The 23,910-nt window shown below is 33.7% G+C and overlaps 1 protein-coding gene across 14 annotated transcripts in view; it reads right to left on the bottom strand.

Moving 5' to 3' along the window:
• LOC150095389 (uncharacterized) overlaps nucleotides 1–23,910 on the bottom strand; it is a 613,991-nt gene that overhangs the window by 94,703 nt on the left and 495,378 nt on the right. The gene's annotated exons all lie outside the window — the stretch shown is intronic.

Here is a 23,910-nt window from a genome sequence, read left to right as displayed (position 1 = left end):
CGTTGAAGGAGGGCACTCTACAACTTCCACTAATCTTAGTGATTTAGTTTTTTTTTTTTTTTGTTTCAGTAACATCAAGTGAATGCTGTTTATGATTTTTAAAGATTTGTTACTAAAAAAAAAAAAGTACCCCAAAAACATAATTGGTTTTCAAGTAATGTCCTTAATATAAGTAATCTTCTACAGTAGTTAGCATATTCATACATTCTCATTTGTCTAACATGGAGTACTTGATAGTGCTTAGAGATATGAACTAAGCTGCTGACCTATACAAAAGCAAATTTCCTTCACTGCCTTTCCCTGCCCCCCCCCCTCCCCCTCTCCAAAAGAGATCAAGGATTATAGTTGTATTACACTGTACATTTGTTAAATTTAAAACTCACTTAACAAATTTTTCCATATACAATTTACTTCTGTACTAGTTATTTGTCAATCAGAAGAAGCTATTTTTACTAAGAAAATCCAACTAAAAAACTCGAAGGGAAAAAAAAAAAAAAATCAAGTAATTTATATATCATAAAACATTTATAAAATGTGATTAAACTCATTTCTGATCAATAATTGCAAATGTATACATTTACAATTTTTTTTAATACATAACTGAGATCTTGTTGAGAGATAAATTCTTATTTTTCACTCTTTTCATACCACAAAGAACAAAATGTTCTACACATAATTCAACAAGACAAATGAGATCCAAAAGGGATTCTTCACACACGTTCAACAGTTCCATAATTTCAATTGAATTTGTTTCTTTCAATGCTCTACAAAATGTTTTGAGTCCTTTATGCATAACAGAAAATCAAATTTTTTTAAAATTAGATCATATGCAAAAATGATCAGCTAAAATATGAAAAATATTTCTGATTCAAGTTTTTCTAAGGATTCAGATTTTCAAAATCAGTTTTATTATTATCTCCAGGGAGTTCAAAGACTCATCGAGGGAGGGCACCTATACAACTCTTTATCTCCATCACCCAATCACCAACTACAATGAACCGCAACTACCATTATCTACATCAACGTGATCTACCACCTATCATCACTAGTATTTTCACAGACAATCACAAACAACCATGCCCATGGCAGTATTCGAACCTACAGCCTTTTGGCTGGAGAGTGGATATGCTGACCACTCAAGCCAACCAGGGCTGGCTGATTATAATTTTATTTTAACTTTTTTATTTTTTATAATTTAAATTTAACAGAAACCATAATACTTGCTTATTAATCTACTTAATCATCTCATCTTAATTCACCATTTAAATCACATAAAAACTCTGATGTTATGGGCTTTTCTAGCCTTTGAAACTGTACTTCCAAAACCAAGATGAGATAATTTAATTATCAGACTCAATTTGAGATAATTTATGTCTCAGTTCTTCTAGTTGGCCATACCACAGAAGGCAGGATTTGAATTTCCAGAAAAATGAGTTTTTCATCCCATAAAATCAAACTGATTAGAAGGATACACACAATTCACAGATATAACACACTGGGCTTAGCCTTAATTGATTTGGCCATAATCCAAAACATCTTCACCTTCCCACTCCTTCCATATTAAACACTGCTATCTGAAATGTCATTCAATTGTCATTTTCTATATCAAATTGATTAACAAAGTTGAAGTGAAAATAAGTATTATTCAGGTAATTAATGTATGTCACACCATGAAGGCAACAGCTATGTCAAACATGAGAAGCATGTGATTAGTTTTCTAAGTGATGAAAAAGTTGGGTGCTTACTCCTCGAGATTGCTATTTTTCAACAAAGGATGTGATTAAGTGCTAAGTTCTTCCCATAAAATAATGATAAATGTCTGAGCAATGTCTAAGATATTGTTTGCACTGTGTGATACTGTGCATAGTAAATTGAAATAAACTATTTTTGAAAATTTTACTTATATACAAACCTTTTTTTTTCTAATATTGCTTTTTATTTAATACTTATAAAATTCCTCCTTAATCATATAAGGAGGCTTGCATGCACCAATGACCTAAAGAGTTATGCCAGCAGTAGCTAAACTACTAGTAGGGCCTCCCTAGTTGAACAGATCAAGAGGTAGAGGCCAGACTAAGAGAGATAACCTGGTGTTTCAGGCTGGGGATTTTGTGTAAGACTGGTTACCTTACCAAGTAAAAAATTTCTACAACTCATATGATTGAAGTGGAAAATTCATTGGACCAAAACAATGGAAAAGGACAAGTAAGGATAAATATAACTGATTAGGAATTTTGGGCATTTTAAAAGTAGTCACGTGGAATGTATGAAGCATAACAACAAAGGAATTAAAATAAGTAAAACAACTAAAAACATCAATATAGCTGTGATAAGATAACAGAAACAAAAAAGAAATTAAAGTGGGACAGAAGATATAGATGGTTTAATTATGCTATAGTGGAGTAAACCAACATATCAGAGCTTCTAGTGGTGTAGCCATTTTAATTGATAATAAATGGAAAAATAGAATACGAAAGCACAATTTTGTAAATGACTAATAACTGGTCAAATTATAACCAGTTAAATTAAAAACAAATAGAAGCTATTTAAATATCACAAGAGCATATGCCCCTGAAGAAGGCAGAAAAGAAGATTCTGAACAATTTCATGAGGAACTACAAAAACAGTTAAATCAATGTAATAAAAATTACCATATATTAATAGCAAGAGATATTGATGTCAGATTTGGAAGTAATCCAATCCCAAATGTCTTAGGAAAATATGGGGAAATTATATAAAAAAATTAATTTTATAGTAATGGCCACAAATTGCATTGAAAGGGAAAAAATGAATATTGAAAAGAAAATTCGTCTCGGAGCCTGTGTAGCTCAGTAGAAGTGGCGTTTGCACTCTATGGCGCTTGACCGCACAAAGAAAGGATTTGGTGGTTCAAATCTAGTCAACGACTAGAGGAAATTTTTCTAAGCCTTTTTTCGACCGGTTCCCGAGTTAGTCAATCTCTGGCACGGGCTAGCGGGTTTTTTCTCCTGGAAACTCTGGTTTTTCGTCCCGTAAACTCAAGAAAATCTACCGTCGAACCCACATTATTTCAGACATTAAATATATTGTGTTAGGGTTAGGGACCACGAGATGGCGGCACATTTGAGCCGTCTCTCTTCACTGTGTACTGCTTAATAAGTGATAGCCTTGGGCCATCTATCTCTGATTGGTACCAGTGGAGATTGAACTGCCCACTCAGTCTCCAAAAGTTAGATAGGGCTAAATGGCCTCGCCTACTCCCGTATATGGGAACAAATAGGCGTTAGCTGATTTTTTTATTTTTTTTTTTTTTGAAATTCGTCTCGAAGAAAAAAAATTAAAATCATGGATCGGTTGAAAAATGGAGAACCGAACATAAAATCCGAGAAAGTGTTTATTGCTGGGTCAACGGTAAGTGCAAAGCTTGTTGCTCGTGTACGCAATTTTCTAAGAGAAAAATGAAGAAATCTCTAATGATTTGGTAAGAAGATTCACTCAAAAGAAAATTCCTTTGGATGGAAATCTTATTAAACAAAAACTCTCAAAGTTTACAAACATTTATAATGCAGACCAGGTGTTCAATGCTCATGAATCCGGGTTATGTTGGAAAAAAATGACAAAACGCACCTATATTTCGAAAAAATGAAAGATCAACTCCTGGATTCAAAGTTTCCACAGGCAGGACTATTTTGTAGTAATACATTAATTGGTTATCATTCAGGGAGTGAGAGGTGTGATTTAAATCTGATTATCACAATAATGTCCGTACGGTTAGCCTAGCGGCTGTGCACTTCACAACCATATGACTGGGGAAGGAGTCTCCCAGTTTGATTCCTGTCGAAGACGTGAGGAATTTGAGAATCTTCCTCAGCCATAGCCAAGTTAGCCGGTCTTGGGTGCAGGCAGTAGGGTTTTTCCCGCCAGTTTATCTGGCATTTTTCATCCCGCAAGCAGGCAAACCGGCCCTGTGAACACACACGGATCTAGAGCCATAAATACTTAACCCCCCATGAGGAGGCTCAACTCATCACAATAGGGATGGGGAAGAAAAAGGGAGGAAACTCCATACGAATAAATAAATAAATCAGAATAATGAATTACAGGTAACCTTTGTATAACACGGATATTAGGTTCCATAGAAATGCCACATTATGCGAGAGACAGATCACAATGAGGATCGGTTAATAAACATTAGTTTATTAACCAATCCTCAAATCCTTGTGCTATGAAAGATTAAAATATGCACCTATTTTTATTTTGCCTAAAACATTTATGCATTATGTGCAATGAAGCTTTACAATTTGTAATTTTTATAATTTTATACTATGTATTTGTGTCATAGTTTATATGTTTTCTTAACTTACATGAATTAAATAAAAACATATTTTTGTTGGATATGCATTGTTTATATAATTAAAAAAAAACGATTTCGGAACATAACCCTACTTTTTGTATGTGATCTGAGTCTTGTATAACGCGATTTATATAATGCGGCATTTCTATGGAACCTAACATCCACGTTATATGATGGTTAACTGTACTAGCAAAATGGAAAAAGGAAGTTAAATAAGAAAAAACAAGAAATAGTACAAGTATACAAGGTATACCTATTACAAGAAAAAAAAAGCATTAGAATGCTGTATCACAATCGCAATTAACAGATTATCTAAAAGAAGCCCAAATCAGTGAAGATACAGAAGAATGGAAAATTTTAATAAAGATAATCCATAAAGCAGCCTCTGAAATCCTTAGACAGATAAAATATTAAAAAGAAAAACATTAACAATTCTGGAACACAGATACAGAAAATGCAATAAAAGAAAAACAAATGGCATACAAATCACTCTTTAAAAACATGCAAAGGAAACAGAAGAAATACAGCTACAGCTAAGATAAAAGAATTATGGCTAATTTCAATCAGGGCACCAGACAAGGATGTAGCTTATCTGCAACTCTATTTATCAATAAATATATTGATCAGATTAAAATATGGAAAACAACAATAAAACAAGGTATTAAGTTAACCAGATTATAAGACAATGGAAGATGACTTTCAAAAATCAGTTTATGAATTAAACAAAATAAACCAACAATACAATTTAAAAATTTCAAAGTCATTACATTTAAAGATTGAGATCATCGCAGGCTTAGACTTCTGTGGCTAATTGGTTTCAAAAGATATATTTTGGTGATTACACCGCATTTTTTATTATTCAGTTATACAAAATACTGAAATAATAGTTCCCGACATAAATTGTAGGATTTACATCTTCATGGGGTAAATAGTTTAACAAAGTTTAAACAAGAGAATTAATAAATACAAATCATAACCGTCTGGCTATTCATAAACTCAAATAACAGAATGCAGATATAAAACGTCATTGACGTTGAACAATACTGGACGATGTCACGTGTTCTCGTTCATACAGTCCGAGCTCAGATTGAGGTAGATTTTTTATTAGAGCTGACCACACTTGGAGAATTAAACCTTGATTTTTATTGCATTGGGTTGGGTTTTTTTTAGCATATTAGCAGCTTCTTTAAATTTTCTTATAACTGTTGTTTTCTATGTATGACATTGTCGTTTTTTGCCAGAGTACATCGTGTCCAATGGAAGTGGTATGGAAAGCAAGACCTGTTTTTTGTTCTCTTTTGTATTGTACGTCATTTTTGGTGTTCAGCCATGCGTATTTCCCCAGATCTTCCTGTCTGTCCTATGTAGCAAACCCCGCAAGAGTAATGGATTTTGTAGACTCCTGGTTTTTTTTAAGAGGATGATGAGGTGGTTTTGGTGGATGTAGGAATCTTGAGATTTTTTCCATAGGAAGGAAGGCTACTTTTATGTTGTGTTTGTTCATTAATTTGGCTAGCTTATCTGTAACATTTTTGATATAAGGAAAGGAGATTGCGTTTTTGTAATTCTGTTTTATTGTGTTGTTAGTTGGAGGCATTTTAAGGATTCACTTGATGGTTTTTGTTTCATATCCATTCTGTTAGAGGATTTGTGTAAAATATTTTAGTTCTTCATTACATCTTTCTTGTGTGCTGGAGATATCGTATGCTCTGTCTTGAAGAGTTTTAATTAAGCTTATTTTTTGTGAAGGATGGTGGTGTGAGGTTGCATTTAGAAATCTTCCAATGTTTGTCGGCTTACTATATACTGAGAAGGAGAGTTTACATTCTTCATTAACTTCTAATAGAATATCCAGAAAAGGAAGTTTTTTTATTTTCTCATCATCATCATCAAATTCCTGCCATGTACCCTCAAGGGGTGTACAGGATATGACAGTACTACATGAAAAAATTACATCATTACTAACTTCCTATCTACAATTTTCCTCCAAATCAGTCTGTTACTTTTCAAGACTCCAACATTATCAGATCTTATATTTCTATCGTCTAAGGCACTTTGTACCGTATCAATCCACCTATATCTTGGTCTTCCTCTGGGTCGTTTTCCTGCCAATCTGGCAGAGAACACTTGTTTTGCTAATCTTTCCTCTCCCATTCTATTTAAGTGACCATACCATCTGAGATTAGCTCTGCTAACGCATTCCTGGATGCTAACAATGTCAAGTTCTTTCCTAATATCCTCATTTTTAATATGATATTGCCATTGATGCCATCTGTTCACGCCTCTAATCTTTCTCAGGACTCTCATATCTGCGGTCTCTAGTCTTTGGTCAAGTGTTTTACTTCTGACCCAGCTCTCAGATCCATAAGTTAAAATTGGTTTGAACACAGTCTTGTATACAGCTAATTTAGTGTTCCGACTAATTTCTTTCTTATTCCATATGAATTTATTCAATTGACTTCCCACGATACCAGCTTTGCTGATTCTGTTGTCTATTTCTATATTTAGTTTACCATCTTCAGTAAAAATTGTGCCTAAGTAGCTGAAATGTTTTACTTGTTCCACAGGTTCTCCATTCACAACACAGTTGACATTTTCAATGATTCTGCCTATTTTCATTGTCTTTGTCTTTTTATTGCTGACCTTCATACCATATCTATTACAACAGCTATTCAATTTAGTCAGAGAATCTTGCAGACTTGTAGCGGATTTTAGAAGTATAACATCATCCGCATAAAGCAAAGAGCTGACATTAACATCTCCAATTTTGATATCAGGTTTAATACCACATTCCTTCATAATGTGATCCATATAGATAATGAATAACAGAGGGGATAATGTACATCCTTGCCTCACACCAGATTTAACATTAAACCATCTTCCTGTACTTCCTTCAATTCTAACTGCTGACTCACAACTCAAATAAAGACTAAGTATTGCTTGATATAATGCCCCATTGACACCATATAACTGCAGCGTATTGAATAGTTTCTCTCTTGGCACCTTGTCATATGCCTTTTCCAAATCGACAAAACTTAAATACAGATCTTTGTTATATTCCCATGCTTTCTCGACTATTTGTCGTAAAGTGAAGATCTGATCCTGACAGCCTCTATTTGGCCTGAATCCAGCTTGTTCTTCACCAAGCTTTTCTTCCACAATTCTTCTCAACCGTTTCTCAAGTATACTTGCATAGTTCTTGCCAGGAACACTCAGTAGGGAAATACCTCTGTAATTCTCACATTCAGTTTTATTTCCCTTTTTATATATGGGTACTATGAGAGCTCTACTCCAATCATCGGGAATGCGTCCCTCTGTCCAGGCTTTCTGAACTATGCAGTGCAGCCACTGTAAGACTCTTATACCACCATACTTCAGCATTTCTGGTCGAATATCATCTACTTCTGCTGCCTTTCCACATTTCAAACCTTTGATGGCTTTTTCAACTTCAAGTATGGATATGTATTCCTGACTGCATGCCTGGTCAGTGTTTTTTTTTTATCACTGTGCTGACATAACTGCTTGTTTCATTTAGCAGTTTTTCAAAGTAATTACTCCATACTTCAAGGATATCTTTTTCTCCTGTTTTCATTTCACCTTTATCATCTCTAATTCCTTTTACAGCACTCTTTCCTCCATTCCTAAGCTTCTTCAACAACCTCCAGAATATTTTGCCACCTTCTTGATATTTATTTTCTATATTCTTGCCAAAGTCCTCCCATGACTTTTGTTTAGCTAGTTTTACACACTGTTTAGCTTTCTTACATTTGTCTCTATATTCTGTAAGAGTAAAAGCTGACTTATTTGCCAGGAACTTTTGATATGCTTTCTTCTTTTCCTTCACTGCCTCTTTAACTTCCTGTGTCCACCAGGGAGTTCTGATTTTTTTATCTTTGCACACAACCTCACCACATGCCTCTCTGGCAGAATCAATCAATGTTTCCTTCAGAGTTTGCCACTGAATCTCCAAGGTTTGATTCCTGTTCTCAAACTCTTTCATTTTCTTTTCAATAATATTTCTGTATTTTAGTCTACATTTTACATCTGAGAGCTGCTCAACTTTTATTCGCTTTAAAACTTTCTTACATGTTATTCTTTTCGATATGAAATTCAATTTTATCCTGCTCAAGACTAAATAGTGATCACTTCCAATTTCAAATCCTCTGTACAATCTGGTGTCCTGCACCAGGGAGAAAACATCACTATCAACAATAACATAGTCAATGAGACTTTTCTTATTCCTAGCCTCTTCTCTCCATGTGAATTTGTGCACATTTTTATGTTGGAACATGGTGTTAGTAATAACCAGTCCATGTCCTGAGCTGGTGTTGTGCAAATTGTTGAGATAATCTTTGAAATTGATAAGTTCATCTGTTGTTCCATTGAATATGATGAAAATATCGTCCACATGGTGTAGCCATATTTTTGGTTTTTTATGGTATTTCTTAAGAACATTGTTTCCAAATTTTTCCATAAATAGGTTTGCTAATACCAGTGATAATGATGAACCCCTGGCCAAACCTTTTTGTTCACAGATTGTCTTGATAGGTGAAAAAAGTATTGTTTATACACTGTTTAAAAAGTTTAAGATATCCAGAGGGAAGAGGTCTTCTAGGAGATTCAAAATTTGTCTCGGGACGTTTCTAAACAAGCTGATAATGTCTAGACTTGCTAAGATGTCTGTTGGACCAATATGTATATCTTTCACTTTTTCTATGAAATGTTTATTTTTTTTATGAACAAAGATGTTTTTCCTATATGTTATGAGATCATGTTGGTGAGGTATTTCGCCAAGTTGGAAGTCTTCCTTTCTATGCAAAAAATCAAGATTCCTGCTTCCACCAAAACCACCTAATCATCCTCTTAAAAAACCAGGAGTCCAACAAAATCCATTGCTCTTGCGGGATTTGCTACGTAGGACAGACAGCAAGATCTGGGGAAATACGCATGGCTGAACACCAAAAAAGATGTACAATACAAAAGAGAACAAAAAAACGGGTCTTGCTTTCCATACCACTTCCATTGGACACGATGTACTCTGGCAAAAAACGACAATGTCATACATAGAAAACAACAGTTATATAAGAAAATTTAAAGAAGCTGCTAATATGCTAAAAAAACCCAACCCAATGCAATAAAAATCAAGGTTTAATTCTCCATCAAGTGTGGTCAGCTCTAATAAAAAATCTACCTCAATCTGAGCTCGGACTGTATGAACGAGAACACGTGACATCATCCAGTATTGTTCAACGTCAATAATGTTTTATATCTGCATTCTGTTATTTGAGTTTATGAATAGCCAGACGGTTATGATTTGTATTTATTAATTCTGTTGTTTAAACTTTATGTTATACTATTTACCCCCTGAAAATGTAAATCCTACAATTTACATCGGGAACTATTATTTCAGTATTTTGTATAACTGAATAATAAAAAATGTGGTGTAATCACCAAAATATATCGGTTGAGATCATGTTAGATCAAAAATAGTTATAGAAAATGGCATAATAGAACAGATGACAGAGATTACTTATTTAGGCTGATTAAAATAAGATATCTAAAAGATAAAGATGAAAAAATAAAGAAATTTCAGAAAATCTGTGGAACAATTAAAAGGACACTGTAGTAAACTAATTGCCACAGGTATCTTAATTATGTTTCCAAGATGTAGAAGATTCAAAACTTTATAAATTTCCACAAAATTCTATGTATTAGCATGCAAACAAGATAGATTTCCATCAATGTGCTTTGGAGTATTATAACAGGATGTAATCCCTTATACAGTATTATTTACATACAGTTCCATCTGAGTAAGATTAAGTTCACTTTCAATGGTGTATATATCACTGAGAAAGACAGAACAGAAGAGTAATGAAAGGAACAGGAATGTTTTACTATATCAAACAACTCTAAGATTATCAATATGATTCTTTACATTTCCTCTCCAACTTCTGCATACGAATAACTACAAAAATATGAAAATGGCAAAAATCAGTGATAATCAACAAAACAGGTATCTGTAATAACTAGCATTATTATTATTATTAATAAAGACATCCCGGGAAGCCACATACTACATGCACCAGCTATCATACTTGTTCGTGAATTCATTCACACTGCTTGCACACACAACATCCAATGACAATCCATTTCAATCACATACCAGCCTATGAGAGAAAATCTAGATCTCACTTCCTTCTTAGTGGCATTTATTCTCATCTTCAAATGATGCCCACTTGTTCTTTCCCCACCCTCCATAAAATAAATTTCATCAAGTGAAATCCTGTACTCTTTCAGAAGTTCGTAAGTCTCAATCACATCATCCCTGTTTCTCCTGTTTTCTAGTGTCTGCAGTCTACAAATTCCCAGTCTTCATAATCAATATTCGACAATATACCTGATATCATTTTTAACACTCCTTTGCACTCTTGAGCTGATGTATCACTTTTTAAATGATTTTTATAGTGCGTATAAACTAATCTGCCTGTAAAGTTCTGATATTTTTCTTTTTTACTTTTGCAAATATTAATGCACTGATCCATGCTTTTGGAATTTTTCAGTTTTAAACAAAGCCTGAAGGGTTTTGCTAGATAATACTAAACTGCTATATTCTCTGCAAATTTCAACAATTTCACTTGAATCCTCCCTTCAGAAACCTTTCGCTGCTTTGTTTTCAAGGCTATCAACAACTGCTCTCATAACTTTTGAGATGTCAAATTCAGAACTCTTGAAGCTAATTGCCTATAAATATTTGTCACCGTCAAGTTCATCACAGTATTCTTTATTATTTCTATCTTTGATTATTGTACCACCTTTTCCTTTTAGAACAATTCCAAAAAATATCAGACATTAAAATGAGATTATTATTATTATTTTTAAATAGTAGAGTAGATGTGTTATAAATATGGTAAAGTCTTCCCTCTAGTCCCATATAACCAATGCAATTTTAAGCTTACTTTCACCAACAAACCTTCAACAATAGCAAACTAAATTTCCAAGAAAATAAACTCGATCAGAAGAGATAAAGGAAATGGTGGGACATCTTACAATGATGACAGAAAAAAAATTTATGTATAAGGAGCCACACACAAAGGAGAAATCACAGGAAATGGCTGAAAATCTTACACAAAACAAAAGAACAAAGGAATGACAGGATATAAGCATAGAGAACACAAAACATGAAAGCATAAATGCAAAATAGACAATGAGTTACACACTTCAATTTCATTAGTAAACTTAAAATTAAAGAATTGCAGTGTGCGATACAATTATAAGAGAAGAGTTTTATCCAAAAAGAGTAACATTTTATGCCAGCTGTATCCTTATGTCTATCGAATTAGGAAGCTAACTAATGCAAGCTAATGTTCATCTCATGTGTTCTGCCTCTTTGCAAATGGAGGTGACCAATTGCAATGAAATGTCAAATACTTTTCATTTAATTTTAATGGCACAAGCTGAACTTTTATATTAATAGCTAACAAATTTTAAAATTAAACAATTCTGAACTTTTTTTTTTTAATATAAGTTCTTACTCTAGTTTCTTCTACACTGTTCATGAAAGTATTTAGACACCTAATTGTTGTCAAAAAAACCCTCATTTCAATTACATTTCTAAATGAAATGCAATTGAAATTCAACCAATTTCTGATTTGTTGCAACAGGAATGTTCTTCCATCCCTTGCACAAAACTATCCCCATTGCTGATGTGGTCTTGAGCATTCTTGCTATTCCTAAAGTATGAGAAATTGTCATACAAAATTGTGTACAATAATTTTATTTACATATGTTATCTTATTCTAATGTAATCTATTTCCCCCCCCCCTCCAGATATATTTTAATAATTCTATAACACAGTACTGCACGCATATTGGGATTCTATTGTAATCATGTGCCCTAACTGTATGTTATTCCTAATATTGTTTGAATAAACTGTACTGACGATGTCCTTTGATACTAAGGATGAAATATTTAGTTATTACTATGATTTTTACGTGTGTTTGTTTAGTCATAGTGTAAAAATAATCATAATTAAAATTCTGAATATTTTTACGAATTGTTTATGTTAAAATGTTTATTAGTTTTGTTTTCATAACACGCATTGTCGGCACTTGCGATGTGCCCGTTATTGAAATTGTTTTATCAAAAGCGATATGTAAAGAAGTCAAAAAATTGATGTATTTACCAGATTTGATATTTGTATTACTTAAAAGAATTTTATTGTAATTTAAAATTATCAAAGGTTGTGTTTTATGAAGACGTTCTCTTGTCGCTAACAGAGACAACGTGCCAGCCATTACACCTAGTTTCTCGCTTGCGATTTTCAAGGAGTGCGCATGCTCGCCGAGAAGTTTGATGTGGGATTGACAGCTGACAAGTTCGATATCGAAGCAACGGGAGAGTAAACAAAGATAGCGTTCAGAAGGAATTTAGAACACAGGCCGGCAGATATTTAGATTCAGAGGAACTTGAGTTTTTTTTTATGTGACAGTTGGAGGACAATTAATAGTATATTCCGAAAAAGGAATCGTAGAACTATTTGAAAAGGGAAATATTGCTATAGGCATTTTAAAAGGAATATTGGAGGAAACGATAATTGGAAGATTTATAGGAGATTCCGAAAAAGGGAATCGTAGAACTGTAATGGAAGAGTTAAGACTGTCAATAAGCATTTAGTGAATAAAAGAAGAATTTGCTATTTACGTTCTAAAGGAATGTTTGAGAAAACTCTGATTAGGAAGTTTCACCTGTATTAAGGATGCCAGATCTGACTATTATTTCTACTGAAGAAAAGAGACAGAATTAAGTCAGGAAGATTTTGTGTGTGCTACATGAGTGATGAAAAGGATCCTGTGTAAATGAAGAATGGAGTCATATCTTCAGAAAAGGGCCTTGACAGAGAGAGAAATTGGCTATGAACATTTTGAAAACAAAGCGTTTAGTCTTAAGTGTAAGACTATTTAAAAAAAGGCCTTGGATCCAATTAAATTTGTAGTTATGTAAAGTTGTTTGAAGTGTATATATATATTGTTTTTGTTTTATTAAATGTGTTTATTTTGTATTTGTCTTGAGTCAATGATTATTTGGATTCTGAAAGAAAGAGTTAAGATCATTGCACCAAAAAAGCTGATGAATACCCAATAGCTGCTGGCAAAGGAGGTTTTCATAGAAATTGTAGTAAAGAATAAGTTTATTCTTTAGCCTTGGAATTATTATTTTTAACAATTAAGAGTATGGCCTGTTATCTGATGCAATTGTTTCAGCAATAGCTAAATGCCAAAATTTTGACTCCCCCCATTCCGTAAAGATTCATTAACATCAAAAAAGTTGTTTTCATGCATTTATTTACTTTAGAATCCCACTGCTTACTCGTTCTTGCACTATGGTTTGATGCTTCACTTTCATTTTGTTTTTCAAATTCATAGCTATGCTTGCATTTTTACAGGAATAATCATGTATACCGCCTTTTTCCTGTGTCACAAAGATATTGTTATTTGCATATTCAAGTAGCAAAATGTAAATTTTGCACCTTTTGAATATTCACATATATCATGAAACTTCCAAATACTGTTTCATTATTCAAGGCCAAAACTATACCCTTTTTCAATATTTTAAGACAAATTAATATTTCGTGATATAAACTTTAATGCATAATATAATCTAAAATAAAAACACCAAAGAAAGTACCCATAGCAAATACAATAAGCCTTTGTATCAAGTAGCAGAAGAAAGAAGGCTTTTCCTTACTTGTTGCATTGTTATGTGGCATGTAATTTTCTGCTTCAGCTGGCTGAATATCTGAAAATCCAGTGAAATTGACTGAATACCAAAGCAAAACTAAACACGTGGTAAATCCACCTCCCATCCCTTTCCACCATGCAGCGTTAAAAACAGGATTTAATGCGAAAAACACTGCATCTAGTATAATTGAAAATGAAAACTGAAAAATGTTTCAAATTTTAACCCACAGTGGCAACATTTGATGCAGATGGAGCAGCTAATAATGTTAATATAAGAAATCAAAAGACAAGAGATGCATATGCTAAACTTATGCAATGTATGCAAAATGAAAACCATTAGTTTTCCCCCTCAAGGGATAACACTAAAACTATAAAATTTCATTTATATTGCGATTGTCTGTGGAAATACCAGTGGTGGTTGGCGGTAGACTAGGTGAGTGCAGATGCAGTCAGTTGATGATTGAATGGTGGAGATGGAGTTGTAGAGCAGATGCCCTACTTCGATGAGTCCTCGGACTCCCTGGAGGTGTAAAATAATAATAATATCTATAGGGTATACTTCAAATATGGTAGCTGCAAATCAGTAATGAATGCATTTGGGAAAATCAGCAAAATGCTAACATGGGTGGGGGAAGAAAAATTAACTTGCGAGTTCAAGGTCACGACTGCATAATTGTTTCACACCTAAACATATTTAAGAAATTGCTTCTTGTTTTGATTTTCTTTCATAAACTAAATGTCCTAAATGGCGCAAGAGCTTAGATACCTTGTATTTGAGTGATATCACGTATAGTAAGAAATTTGTTACAAGCAAGATAAAATATAAACTTGTAAGAGGAATTAACAATTATAGGATGGTAAAAAGGGCACAACAATAACAAACAATGATGCTACAAGAACATTATCTTAAAATGCAGAATTTTGTGTCTTAAAATCATTTATGTTTCTGCTGAGAGAGATCTTTAGATATAAAGATAATTGCGAAAATTGGGTACACCTTTTTGGCAATTCGCATAGTAAAGTATGTAAGCTCGGTTCGCTTAAACCTTGGTATTATCCAGGTCTACCTACTCACTGATGAGACCTCAATAAAGGTCGAAACCTTCCCCTATAATGTAAAACAGTAATATATCTCCTAGGAGCTGCGTTTTACATTATGAGAAAATATTAAGGACAGTGATCGAAACTTGCTCCGAGTTGCCCTAGTGTTGTACTACCAAGTGTTAACTTACACTTGGACTCGCCGGAAGTTCTTCGGCATGAAACTCTTAGATTTTGATCTTCGAGTTTCTTATTCGGCTTTGAAATAATGAGGGATTTATTATCCCTTTTACTTAATAATTAAATTAAATAAAAAAGTAACTTTATAGTAACACAACAGATGGGTTTTCATCATGTTTTGTTCAAATAAACATGTTTTATTTGAAAATGACTGTAATTAGAACAGTTTTTTCTCTGTATCTTGGTTTCATTAGCATAAAAGTTATTAAAGCAGAAATTTTCCAAATTTTCTCACAGATCATGTTTTACTTATTTCTGTCAAATTAATTTCTTTGTTTACACAGATGTCAAAACTATTTATGCAGAATAACAATGTTAAAAAGGAAAATAACATATCATAAATGGAATTTCACTTACTACAACCTCATTTATATGATTACATAACAAAAAGAACACAAACTTTTGCAAAATATTCTTTATTTCTCAACGTTAATGTTTCAATTTACACAGATGTTGAGGTAGTGGCGATACAGTTAAAAAATGCAACTATATATACGCTAATGGCCAAAATTGTGGAAATCTTTTGGAAAAAGTGTATTTTTGAGGTTTGATGGCTTATAACACCGCTTTTTTTGGTGTAATACCATAAAATTATATATCAATGGAAAGATAATTTAATCAAGAATGTAATACAACAAAGTTTGTTCAATTATCTGTATTCTATGAAAAGTTATAGCCAAATAACCAGAAAAAAGAAGCGCAACTTGCTCAGGTTGATATGAAGTAGCTTTCCTTCATTTGAATGTAGAAAATGAGCATGAGTGTTTAGAGAGCCAATAAGGTCACAGTAGGATTCAGCTATTGATGTCATGTATTGGAGCTGAGAGGAGGACATTTGTCAGTGTGTCGTGATTGCTATCAAGTTGGTTGTTTTAATTTTTTTTTTTTTTGTGTTCTTTCATTTAGCGAATTAAAGAAATGGTGCAAAGAGTTGACTGGTCACCCAGACAGCGATGTAAAATAGTACTATTAAGTGAACAAGGCTACAGTTATGAAGAAATTAGAAGAAAAATTGGTGGAAACTTAACCAAAGGTGGCATTTTTAAATTTTTGAAGAGGTATAAAGAGACTCAGTCACTACAAAACCAGACTGGTAAAGGCAGGAAAAGGTGCACAACAGCAAGTAATGATAGAAGAATTGAGAGACTGTGCCTATGTGACAGAAGAAAATCATCTGGGTGTATACAAGATGAAATGCTTGGTTGAGTGCAAAGTTGAGTGCAAGTACTGTTCGGCACAGACTGCAGGAATTTGGTCTAAATGCTAGAATTCCACACAAAAAAAAAAGCCATTTTTATCTCTCAAACAAAGGTTGAAAAGATTAAACTAGGCTAAAACCCATGTTATCTGGACAGCAGAACAATGGGACAGTGTTATTGTGAGTGATAAAACCAAAATCTTTGTTTGGTAGTGATGGCATAAAATACGTAAAGAGAAGAATCGGAGAAGATTTGCATCCTGATTGCATTATACCTACCGTGAAACACCCACTTAGTGTTATGATCTGGGGTTGTGCAACATTAAAAGGAGTGGGCAGAATTTGTGTGATTAATGGGAATATAAATGCCCCAAAATACAGAAATGAAATACTTGAGCCCAAACTGAAGCCTTCTGCACGTGATTTCCAAGACAATGAAGCATTTATATTTCGACAGGATTCAGCTCCATGTCATGTTGCTGCTGTGTGCAAAAAGTGGTTTCAAGATAATCATATTCCATTGCTGGAATAGCCCAGACCTTAACCCAATCAAAAATCTATGGAGCTGACTAAAGAAAATTGTTAGTCAGAAGCAACCCAGCAATAAAATCCAAGTAATAGAAGCAATAATTTATAACATCATAACAGCTGCAGAACTAAAAAACTTGGTTCGCTCCATGGGAAGGGGTTTGTAAGGCCATAATTAACGCTAAAGGTTACCCAACTAAGTATTAACTCACATTGTGAGAATTTTTGTATATCTCATTTTTTCTGTCTCACTTTTCTTCTTTATAACTGCTGTTCTAATAAAAAAATCCTTCATAAAAGTTATTGCATTACATTCTTGATTAAATTATCTTTCCATTGATATATAATTTTATGATATTACTCCAAAAAAAAAAAAAAAAGGCTGTGTTATGAGCCATCATACCTCAGAAATACACTTTTTTCCAAAAGGTTTTCACAATTTTGGCAACCTAGTGTATATAGAGGTATCCCTTGCTTAACGCGGGATGTGATTAACGCGCCAAAATTAATTGCGACAATCCCTTGATATACGCAGCAAGAGTTTTATTTAACACGCCTTTAAATTTACCAAGATTTCACCAAATATAACATCATTGCTACAACCCATGGACATCACTGCAACTTTCAAAGCCTATTTTCTTAAAAAGACATTCTCAAAGGCAGTAGAAACAATAACAGGAGAAAATGCGATTACACTCCAAGAATTTTGGAAAAATTGTAACATTAAACACGCAGTTGAAAACATTCATGACTCCTGGGAGCAAGCGTGTTCTAGCTGCATGAGAGCTGTTTGGAAAAACCTTTTTTCTGGAATGCGCTAATGACTTAGGTGGTTTTCAAAATTCTGTGAACGTGGTTGAAGATGTTGCAATTGGTGAAGACCTTGTTTTTGATGGTGTTGATGCAAAAAAAAGTTAAAGAATTATTGGATTCAAATTCAAAAGATTTCAGTGACAACGATCTTCTTGAAACTGAACAACAATGTGCATATAAAGACAAAGAACAAATGGAATGTGAAGATGAGGTTCCAGAGGAGATAACAATTAAAGAACTAGATGGAACATTTTGCAGTTTAGAATAACTTAAGCATCAAGTAATGGATACGGATCCAGATGTTAATCGAAGACTGCTTGTTTGGTGAGGTCTAGAGTCATTTTGCTTATTATCGTAGAACTTATGCTGATAGGAAAAAACTAAAACCTTTCAAACGACTCAACTTTTTTTTGATAAAAAAATTGCAGCAACTAATGTAGGTACAAACATTTATTAAACATTTACTTTGCATCATTGTTTATCTTTCCTAAAAGAGTACCATATAAAACGAATTACACCCATACCTCGTTATACGGCCAAGATATGTTCAAAAAAAGTTGGCCGCAAAGCGAAATGCTATATAACGAATCATTTATTTTCATATAAATTCGGTAAGACCCATTCCAATTTTATAAAAAAAAATAGAAAATCATTGGGTTTCTGGTTGAAAATGCTTCCCCCCCCCCCATTTAAAATAACATTTACATTAGTTATTAATAAAAACAAAAATATAATTCTATAATACGTACTAATAAAATAAAACAAAACAAATGAACGGTTTTTTGTTTTGTTTTGTTTTTAAATTTTCGAATCAGTCTGATGACGAATTGCACGACATCACTTTGTTAATGTCACCATCTGTTGTTGTCTGAGGACCTGGTTTAAAAAATTTGTCCAACGTTTGTTGTATTGCATCCTTTTTCTTTTCTTTTTGCAATTCTTTGTAGCCGTTAATAACTGTGTTAATGCAGCAAGAAACTTTGCCGCTGCGTTCTTCATTAGGATCTTTTTGAAGTAGGATGTTTATTCTTTGTTTGAAATGAGTAAGGCATTCGATAAATCCTTTGAGGTTAATTGTCAGCAAACAACTGGCTCTTGTTGTTCCTCATCAAATGTATGAATTATGTGCTACGCGAAGATTGCATGACTACAAGAAGACGCAAGTAGTTCCTGCGTGGAGCAGCTGGCCTAGAACACATGACAAAAGACTTACACAGGGGATTTCCCGACTTTTTTTTTTGGCCGTATATTGAAAAAATTGTAGGCCGTATATCAAAACTTAGCCATAATTACACAAGGCCATTATAGCAAAAAGCCGTATAGAGAGGTATAAGTGTATTAATACAGTAATCGATCATGAATGAATTGTAATTTTTACCATTGATTATTATATTTGATTAACGTGATTTTGATCTACACGGTAACATAGAGGGATTATTTAATAGCGTTAATCAAGGGATATATATAAAATCTATAACAAAAAAAAATAAATTACACACACAAAATATCAGTTTGCTCAATCAAAAGAAAAGAAAAAACAGAATCTTTATTCATCACAATCCATTTCCAAACAGCTCTCCAGTTCATCACATTCCCTTGCATGGCTGCTTGTTAGACAAGTCATGCAGAAATCATGGCAATCTAGTACATTGAAGACTGATCGATGTCATTTCTTAAGAGAATCGATTCCCAAGAGTGTTGTATAAGGGAGTGGTACAGTTATTGAATTTGCTCCAATATGACTCCCTTTCCTTCTCTTTAGATCCAAAGTTTGAAACAGTGTTTCAATATCTAGGTTGTGTTTGAAGTAGATTTTGCCAAAAGATGAAGTGTACTATAGCCATTTTATATTGAGCCATTGCACTCTCTCCATTGTAGTTTCATTTGACCAGCACATCACTGAGAATTTGTGAAAAGCAAGGAAATCATTCTGCTTCATCTCAGTGACTGAACTTCTTTTAGCTCTGATCATTCTTATAAACTGGTACAAGTCTCTAGGTATCATAATTTTTTATTTCATCTTCAATTTGTTTCTTTGCTATTTTAATTCTAGTGTGATCACTATCACGTGCGCTAGCCTTGTGTACCCAGACATCAGGAACTTATGGTCAATGATCTCCAGAGACAGATTTTTTTTTAAGCAATGTGACACTGACCGTTACAACAAAAGGCGGCAAAACTGAGTATTTATATAAACTACTTGTAAAAAAAGTCAACTGACACCACAGTGCGAGGAACAAACAGCCACGGCACCAACCTTAATAAGATGTAGGTCTTCTTTTCGCTGCAATGATTGCAGCAATCCTATGGACCATTTTCCCTGTAGGTTCTGGACTGCTGGAGCACAAACATCCCTTGCCTTCATCCAACACTCCAGTTTATCCCATAGATGTTCAATAGGACTGAGATCAGGGCTTTGTGGAGGCCAGTCAAGTAGTGACATTCATGTCCACAAACCACACAGCAGTTACAGCAGCAACCTTATGACATGGTGCATTGTCTTGCTAAAAGAGACAATGGTCAGTTCCAGAGAAACATCACAAAGTAGGAAGCATTACATTTTCCAAAATGTTCATGGCATGAGAAATAGAGGTCTGAGGCCAAACTAGAAAAAACAGGACCATACATCACACTGACACCTCAAAATTTCATAGGTTGGGTTATGTACTCTGGTAAGAGACGTTCATCAAGCATACCTACACCCATTCATCTGCTCAGTAGAAGATCTAGTGTGATTTGTCTTTACACCACTGAAGAGGACACAGCATGTTGGTTTGGGTAATGTTGGGATTGCACACTGAAGTTCTACCATGGAAACCCATGTTGTCAGACTTGGTTCTGAATGTTTTTGTGCAGATTTGTGTTTCAGTCAATGCCAGGAACTGCACATTCAACTTGTTGGCCAATGAATGGTGGTTTTCACATATCTTTCGTAGAATCCTATTGTCATGTTTGGCAAGTGTGGTGGATAGTCTACTGCAGGAAGCACTTGCAATTGACTCCCTGCACTTTCATCTCAGTATTGTATCACTGATTGTTGACCTGGGATGGCTCAATTTTTCAATTTGCAAAACAGACAGGCTTGCAACATTGCATCCTATCACAATGCCTCTTTCAAACTATCAGTTTCCCCCTCTCACAGCCATTTCACTTGGACACAATTGCACTAACCTGGGAGCATCATATTCCTTCTATTTATACTAGCTACAAACATGTGACTTGTTACATAGCATGATGCACCTTGTCCACAGGGAATGTTTGACTTTTTTCCATGCAGTGTATAATACAATATCTAAAAGAAGTCAATACTGAAACTACTTTTAAACCTGTTCACACCTGACAAAATTTTCTGCATTCAACTAGAAGATGGAATTCCTTCTGAAAAACCTCAGCCGGAGATTTACAAGATTAATGGACAAAATTTCCATAAGTGGGTGCATGTGTGTGTGGATTAGTACAGACAGTCTATACTACTTAATTATAGTAAAGCATTATGTGATGTGGCATATGAGTCATTGGACTCCATAGAGGAGTCGTGTAATATATATGAAAAAAAATAAAGGTGAGAGAAGAATAAAAGAAAGAAGATGAGTTAATGTAGAAAACCATTCTATATCAGGGTGATGAATAATCGGTACATGATTCATCTGACTTTAAAATCAACAGAGTTTTAAACCAAGTATGGGAATGGTTTCCTTTGGGTGCTTCAGTTCTCAAATATAAATTTGGGTGATTCATGGAGTTTATGACATTATTACTTTAGATCAGTGGTTCTTAACTTTTTTTTTTTTTTTTTTGCCCAGCACCTCCTTTCAACTATTTGTATAGCCTGGCACTCCCTGACCAATTTTACACTAAGTTAATGACTCAATAAGATAATTATAATATATTATTAGGCAAACCTAAATTACCATCAACATATTTGAACTGATAATTAAAAATTAATGACTTAAACATATTAATTTTTACTCAAAAAAGATGTAAACTTACTGTATTTAATATGCCAATCATTAATGGCTACCCTGAGACTGATGAGATACTGCTAATTTTTTAAAAAAAATCAGGTCTAATGTTCGACAAACGAAGTCTCAAGTCTCTTTTTCACTTATTTGCAATCTATTTCGCTGCTTAGCTAACAACTGCAACACAATGCTGAATCCTTTCTCAACCAAGTATGAAGTAACAGCTATGAGCAGTAATTTTATTTCTTGCCAAAACAGAGGATACTTGCATGTTTGGCCAGAATCTTTCATACTCACGCTACTAAAATTGTACTTGAGCTTCAAAATAATTTTTTAATCCAATAAATTCTTCACACAAATTTGGATGAACAGAAGTGGCACCAGGAAGAAATGGATTTATGATCCAATCAGGTATTTTAAGCTCATGCAAATCTTTGAACCTGATCATGAAGTCTTCTTTCAGTGTCAGAAGATGGGAACAATAACAATCCAAATCTGTATCTAATATTAAATCATTGTCTATTATTTGTAGACTTGGGAACTGCAGAAAATCTCGTCTTGCAATACTCTGGAATACCTATGGAATGTTAATTTGCAAATTCCCTATGCTTTAATAAGATTCACGTTGCTTCCTTGCAATTTGATGCTAACCTCATTTATTTTGGTGAAAATATTGGAAAGATACGCGATATCAACCTTTTCAAGAACATTACACGTGTTCTCATCAGATGAATTAAGAAATTCAAAAACGGTATCGTAGAGATCATTAAAGCATTGCAGATAATTTCCATTTGAGAGTCATCTAACTTCAGTGTGAAGCAAAAGATGGTCAGATTCTTCACTTTCATGGCAAAGTTCCCAAAAATATGGGTATTCAATGACTAGGCTTTTATTTTATTCACTGCTTTTAATAACATTATCCAAAATCTTATGTAGTCTCCCGCTAAGATGTTTTGCAACTAACAGCATCTTGTGAATGTCGACTATGAAGAATGCAGTGAATTGTAAAGATGTTTGGAACTGCTTCTTTTAAATGTGTTATAAATCCACGGTGACGACCAAATATAGATGGTGCTCCATCAGTTGCACAATATTTGTGAGAGGAATGTTTTTAGCATTAATAGTCTTTAACAACCTTAAAAATTGTAGAACATTTTGTTTCAATTTTCAGTTGTTCAGCAAATAGAAACTCTTCAAGAATTTCTTCATTAGTATAACGCACATAGGCCATTAACAAAGCTTCATTGTCACGTAAGGTTCTCTCATGAAGTTGTAAAGAAAATTCTATGGTTTTTAAATCAAAGTTTTTTTTTTTCCAATGTCCCTTGCCATTCCATCCATTCTTGTTGATATTGAACTACTTTTGCTGAGAGGAATTGATATATTACTTATACCTGGGACAATAATCTTATCTATAACTTCATTTATAGCTGGTAAAATGAGTTTTGCCAATAGTATGCAGCTTTCCACATCTGGCAATTAAATTTGAAAGTTTGTAAGACAAGTCCCTTCTCTTGTTGGTTACTTTGTACTGCAACCAACCCTTTAAGTCCAGGACAATTTTTAAATTTAGTCTTCTAAGAAAAATTTAGTCTCTGCGAAAGTACTCCACATAATTTTGCTTTATTTGGATGTTTTGTTCTTAAATGCTCAATCATTCTTGACTTCGTTTGAGAAAGTTTTTTCATATATTAAGCACATTGGTAACTACTCATTATTTATAGACAGATTAACTCCATATTTTAGATATCCACTTGAATTGCCAACGCTTTCTTTTTTCACTCATTTTAATGGGCTACAGTGCTACACAATATCAACAAAGTGTGGCACATGATATCACAGGCTAGATGTAAATAATTTGATGCATTATAGCAGGAATGTAGGATCAGCAATTCAAATCTAGGGAATACAGAAAAGTAACTGTCTAATCTGTTGCGGAATTTAATGCTCCAAAATTGTAATCGAGGGTTGGCAGATAGGCGTTAGGAAAAGTAGCAGATAAAGCTTATAAAAGTAGGGGATTCCGCTAAAAATAGCCCAAATTAATTATTTTCAATG

Source organism: Typopeltis vanoorti, chromosome 20 (assembly GCF_054136105.1).
Source record: "Typopeltis vanoorti isolate ZY-2024b chromosome 20, IOZ_Tvanoo_1.0, whole genome shotgun sequence".
NCBI lineage: Eukaryota > Metazoa > Arthropoda > Arachnida > Uropygi > Thelyphonidae > Typopeltis > Typopeltis vanoorti.
Note: the sequence above shows the minus strand (reverse complement) of the source record. Positions and strands in the feature narration are given on the sequence as shown.